At 42.9% G+C, this 6084-nt stretch overlaps 1 pseudogene; it reads right to left on the bottom strand.

Moving 5' to 3' along the window:
- Positions 1-2985: 2985 nt before the first annotated feature.
- LOC126250188 (5S ribosomal RNA) lies at positions 2986-3103 on the bottom strand (annotated as a pseudogene).
- Between the last annotated feature and the right edge of the window lie 2981 nt (positions 3104-6084).

The raw sequence follows: 6084 nt of genomic DNA, 5'->3' as shown, positions 1-6084 counted from the left end.
TTTATATAGCTGCTAGCAAGCTGTCGTACAATCATGTAGTACGTTGACATACTGAATTTTCACTCTGCTGTGGCGTATGCGCTGATCTGAAACTTCCTGGCAGATTAAAACTGTATTACGGACGAGGACTCGAAACTGGACGTTTGTCTTTCGCGAAAAGTATGCACACCTTGCGGGGCTCTCTCTGCTGATAGAAAGGTTATTAGAGATAGATTGCTTAAACACATCCTGTGGGATCTTTCCAGAATTTTTGCTGTGCAACGCAGTATGTGCTGAGTTGCAACTTCCTCGCAAATTAAAACTGTGTGCCGAACCGGGATACGAAACTGGAATCTTTGCCTTTCGCGAGCAGCTGTTCTACCCACTGAACTATCCAAGTACAATTTAGGAGACGCCATCGTAGCTTCACAACTGTGAAGCCCGGAATGTATGAGCTGATGAACTGGTGGAAGTATAACTGTAAGGGGGGGGGGGGAGGAGGAGGAGGAGGTCGTGAACCGTGGATAAATAGCTCAGTCGGTAAATCAGTTTCCCACGAAAGGAAAAGGTCCTAGGTTCGAGTACCAGTCGGGCACGCAGTTTTATGTGCCATGAAGTTTCATGTAACCCGTTCTGTACTCACATGTTGTGACTCTGATACAGAAATTTCCCCATCGACTCATATTTATGAATGGTCTGAAGTCTTCCCATCATATAGAAGACGTTATGTCGTTTTCAGCTCATAGAACTCGTTGTAAATAGCTGTGGGTGTACACCAAGAGTGGTATAGCACCGGCACTGTTCATAATTTCTGTACGTGACTTGTTGGATAACATCGGGAGACGCAAAGGCTATTAGCAAACCATGCTGTTCATTATATGAAACCCGATACACTATAAACGTTTAGCCAAATGCAGTGCACTGGCAGAGGATTGAGATTCAATTCAAGGGCTGCCAGTTGACCATCAACATAATAATAATAATAATAATAATAATAAAAACAGGTACAGGAAGGAATTTTCATTTCATTAGGCTACTGATGGTCAATCACTGAGCATACCTGTAAAGTATATATGAGTATTTGTCTAGACACATTTAAAATGTATCAACCACATAAAACTAGTGCCACGAACAGTAGGTGTCAAGTTGAAATTCGTTAGAAATATGCTGATGTAAATGATATACTGATGCAGCTTACAGAATCCCCATTCGAGCGATGCCTTATGTATTGTTGACGATCTGGGATACTTGCTAGGGAAGACAAACGGAAAAGGTTGAGAATGTCTAATTAGGAGTTGTGTGCAATTTTCAGGTTCACTGAACTGCGAGAGCTTCACAGAAATTCCCATCGAAATGCACTGGCAGTTTGCATAGTGCCTTGTTGACAACTTGAGTCCATGGCTTCTTGAGGCCTGTGCTACAGTCTAAACCTACCATCAGCGTGTAACAACTGAATTCGAGACCCACGTGACCAGACCACGGTTTTCCAGTCGTCTAGGATCCAACCGATGTTGTCACGAGCGCAGGAGAGGCGCTGCAGTCGATGTGCCGTTAGCAAAGGTACTGGCGTCGGTCGTCTGCTGCCATAGCCCATTAACGCCACATTTCGCCGCACTGTCCTAACGGATACGTTTGTCGTACGTCCCACACTGATTTCTGCTGTTATTTTCTGTAATGTTGCTTGTCTGTTTGCACTGACAACTCTACGAAAACGCCCCTGCTCTCGGTCGTTAAGTTTGAAATTTGTGGGACCAAACTGATGAGGTCATCGGTCCCTAAGTCTACGCACTACTTAATCTAACTTAAACCAACTTACGCTATGGGCAACACACACACCCGTGCCCGAGGAAGGACTCGAACCTCCGACGGGGGGAGCCGCACGGACTATGACAAGGCGCCCATAGACCGCGCGGCTACTCCGCGCGGCTCTCGGTCGTTAAGTGAAGGGCGCCGGCCACTGCGTTTTTCGTATAGAGAGATAATGCGTGAAGTTTGTTATTTTCAGCACACTCTTGACACTGTGGATCTCGTAATCCTAAATTGCCTAATGATTTCCAGAATGGAATTTCCGTTGCGTCTAGCTCCTTGTGTACGCGATTCTACCGCCATCCGTACATGTGCATATCGCTACCCCATAACTTTTGTCGCCTCAGTGTAGTTTCTCACGCACAAGGTGCGTATTTCATTTCATAGGATATAGACACACAATCGATAACATCTGTGTAATGCTACTTCAGAAAAATGTTACAAACTTTGATGCAAACTGGGTCTTATGTGAGGGACATGCTTGCTAAAGAGTATTGCTGAATACGTGATAGAGGTTCCACTGGACATGTCTGACACAGGCTCATGTCCGTGGTTAGTTCACTCTTGCTGCAGGATACGAATTATGGTGACCATGATCAGCTGTTTGCCTAGTGGTCAACACAAAAGATGTGGCTCCTATAGGACTTTCATTCGCGGCCTGCTGCCAAGTATGTCATGTGTGCAGAATTTATGCTGTGAAAGTATATGGCAGTTGCATCAGAAAAGCAATATCAATTTCCTCATTCTAATATTAACTGTGTTTAGAAATTGAGAGCTAAGTCGAAAATTTAAGAAAAATATAAACAAATCAAGAGAACTGCAGTTGTTGAATTTATTAATTTTTAATATGACAGGCTTAAGCAGTGTTAGATGTGTTCTAATGTTATAAAGAGCAGCTACGAGTTCTAGAAATTAAATTCACAGGCAGTGGCAGTCATATTTCTCATATCATCGAGCATATGAGTATCTGCAGCGTATACAGTGTACTGTACTTCAGGAAGCACTCCGTCTTCAGGCCACGAGTGGCCTACCGGGACCATCCGACCGCCGTGTCATCCTCATGGAGGATGCAAATAGGAGGGGCGTGGGGTCAGCACACCGCTCTCCCAGTCGTTATGATGGTATTCTTGACCGAAGTCGCTACTAATCGGTCGAGTAGCTCCTCAATTGGCATCACGAGGCTGAGTGCACCCCGAAAAATGGCAACAGCGCATGGCGGCATGGATGGTCACCCATCCAAGTGCCGACCACGCCCGACAGCGCTTAACTTCGGTGATCTCACGGGAACCGGTGTATCCACTGCGGCAAGGCCGTTGCCGTATTTCAGGAAGCCGCACACATAAAAGTTTAAAGACTTTATTTGTGGTGGCCTGGACGTACGCTCAGACTTCAGAGCAACAAATATTTCACTTTAATGCAGTTCACTCGCTGGTTCAGTGCTTTCTTGTGAGTTGGAGATGTTTCCTTCTGCTCCTACTGTCCCTTTACAGGATACTGCATCTAGCGCCGCTATCCGACAGGTAGCGCCACGCTGATACCGTAAGAAGACTAACTGCTTACACTACCATAGTTGCGGGCTTTTCATTCTACCGGAACATAAAGTTTCAGCTACCGAAAGTTGCATTCGATTTAAAACTGCATTATAAAATCCAACAAATGGCTCTGAGCATTACGGGACTTAACTGCTGAGGTCATCAGTCCCCTACAACTTAGAACTACTTAAACCTAACTTACCTATGGACGTCACACACATCCGTGCCCGAGGGAGCATTCGAACCTGCGACCGTAGCGGGCGCGCGGTTCCAGACTGTAGCACCTAGAACCGCTCGGCCACCCCGGCCGGCCATAAAATCCAACAATGACATTAGAACATTGCTTTACATTGTATCAGTACATGATCTTTTTCTTTTCGGCAGTTCCTCCCAATTTTTGAGGTCGGTAGATACTGGTCACTCACCGACTCTCAGTTCGACAGATCTTACACTTAGGTGGTATCTGCCATTCCTGACACCGCATCACCATTTAGTCTAAGACTAAACGCAAGGAAAGACAGAAAATCAGAGTTTAACTTCCCATAGCCAAAGATTTCATTCGGTACGTTGCGCATACACCGAATGGAAAAGTATGTGGAAGGACTTTCGCAAACCACGAAGAAATAAAATCTGGATGACTGGACGCTCCTGTCGTACACGAGTCCAGTTGTGTAAACTACTGAATTTGTCTGAGTACTGTTAATTATATTCGGTGCGTTTATGTGTTTTAACTATATGAGTGTTGGGTTAATGAGGCAGAAGTGAAGCAGTCTGATATTTGCCTGGACAGATCTGGGAACTCACCCAAAAAAACAGTCTTGGCTGCCATTGTACGACAGTAACGGTCGTTAATTTGGCGCGCCAATTTGATTCGTGTCTTTTTCAACCCCCTGTGTCGTAACCTAGCGCGCATCCTTGGGTTCTTTGCGTCCTTCTACTTGTTCTACTGTTCTTTCACGCAGTCAGTCTTCTAATATTTGTCTTGTAATGTTGTAACCGTTACACGTAACTATTACGCAGTATCGAACATCATCCCTTTCCCTTTCTGCACTTCAGTCCTATTCCCCCACATGAGTATCTCTTTAGAAGCTGCTGTCGCTACCCGAACCTCAGTATCATTCACCGTATCCATTGGCTCAACATTCTGTGCATGCAAACTAAATTCATGGCTCAACGCTATATAAGCTGTCACGTGTTCGACATGCAACTTACCTGGAGCCACTTGTATCCGAATACCTCGCCTTAATGAGGTAGGATTTGTAGAGCGGACACAGTGTGGCTCATATTTAGATCCAGAGTGGAGATGACTCCAGCTATCCGATTAATAGGAACAATTCTGTGCAAGAATGTAAAAAGACGATAGCGTTTCCTGGCGTCAACCATACAGCTCAAAACATTTGCGAGATCAGTCAAGAAATCCTGAAATATCCAGAAGAGAATATTGTGCCAGGAGCGATTTGGAGGACAACAACTGAATATAACATTATAAAGAAGTAAAAAGAAACAGGCTGTCCTTTCATCTTCATATGTCAACAGGTCGTGCCCAGAAATGCTCGAGATATGGATTTCAGTAACGGTTTGTTTTTGTTGTTTGTTTTCATTTTGAAACGAGCGAAGGTACGTCTCACGTACGTAACTGAGTCTGACCTGTACCATATTGGTAAGAAAGAAGCTTATCATTCTAAATATACCACTGAATCCTTGCAGCCCGTAATGTCACGACCGAGAATTCGCTCTCAAACAATCGGAGGCTTCCCAAAACTAGAGAAGTATCTCTTGCTCACAGCCCATCAAAATAGGTTACAAATACCTCGTAGCAGCAGCATACTTTGTAAACAGCAACAGTACTCCGAATTTGAACCAAACGGTATTATCTGAAAGTGTATAAATTAAAATGAAGCCTGAATAAAAAATTCTTTGACAGCCGATAGTAAATCAGAAAGTAAAATTATAATATACAGTATTCCGCTGAACTCATTCGCTAGTTGCCCCGTCCCTTCTCCTTAATATCACATAAGTCAAAAAAGAAAACAATTAATAATCTCATTTGTCAGCTATATCAGTTAGTTACATTAATAACAGTAGCTGCAGACCAACAAATATACAAATTGAACACCAAATGTCTCGGAATCCAGTATGAACCATTTTGTAAGTATAATAATTATAATACTTGACATTGCACCGTTAAAAGGGATGTTGTGCACATACACCAAAGTATTTGATAAATAATTTCAGTTGATCCACTCGTTTGCTTGTTAAAAACACCCATTTGAGCATGTGTAGGCTACTGAAAAAAATTTTACAAGACAGTTTCAGTGATCTGTATCAGTGCATCGCTTAACAGCTTACTGAAATACCTATAGCACCATGTGTTGTCTTTAAGAGTAAAGTGAAACTTTATGTTGTCCACATCAACTTCAAATAGCCGTAAATCATCTTCCCATTAGCCAACCATGATACAACAATGTCTCAGTGTCAACACCGTTAAACGACTATCAAAATTGTTTCATGATTCTCTTTGCCCATAGAAGTAAACATTCATAAATTTGAGTTATCTGGCTCTACTTATTGTCTATAATACTGAACCACCTTTAGCAAAACTATTATTCTTCTAGTATAGAAATTCTTACAGGTTGATTCTGTGTACAGATCTTACAATAAAAAGAAGACTTTCGATACAACATTTAAAATATATTTTTATTTTTCCTGACAAATAGGTAAAATTATGCTCCATGTTGTCCTGTGCACCACGACCAGATAACAGGTT

Source organism: Schistocerca nitens, chromosome 3 (assembly GCF_023898315.1).
Source record: "Schistocerca nitens isolate TAMUIC-IGC-003100 chromosome 3, iqSchNite1.1, whole genome shotgun sequence".
Classification (NCBI taxonomy): domain Eukaryota; kingdom Metazoa; phylum Arthropoda; class Insecta; order Orthoptera; family Acrididae; genus Schistocerca; species Schistocerca nitens.
Note: the sequence above shows the minus strand (reverse complement) of the source record. Positions and strands in the feature narration are given on the sequence as shown.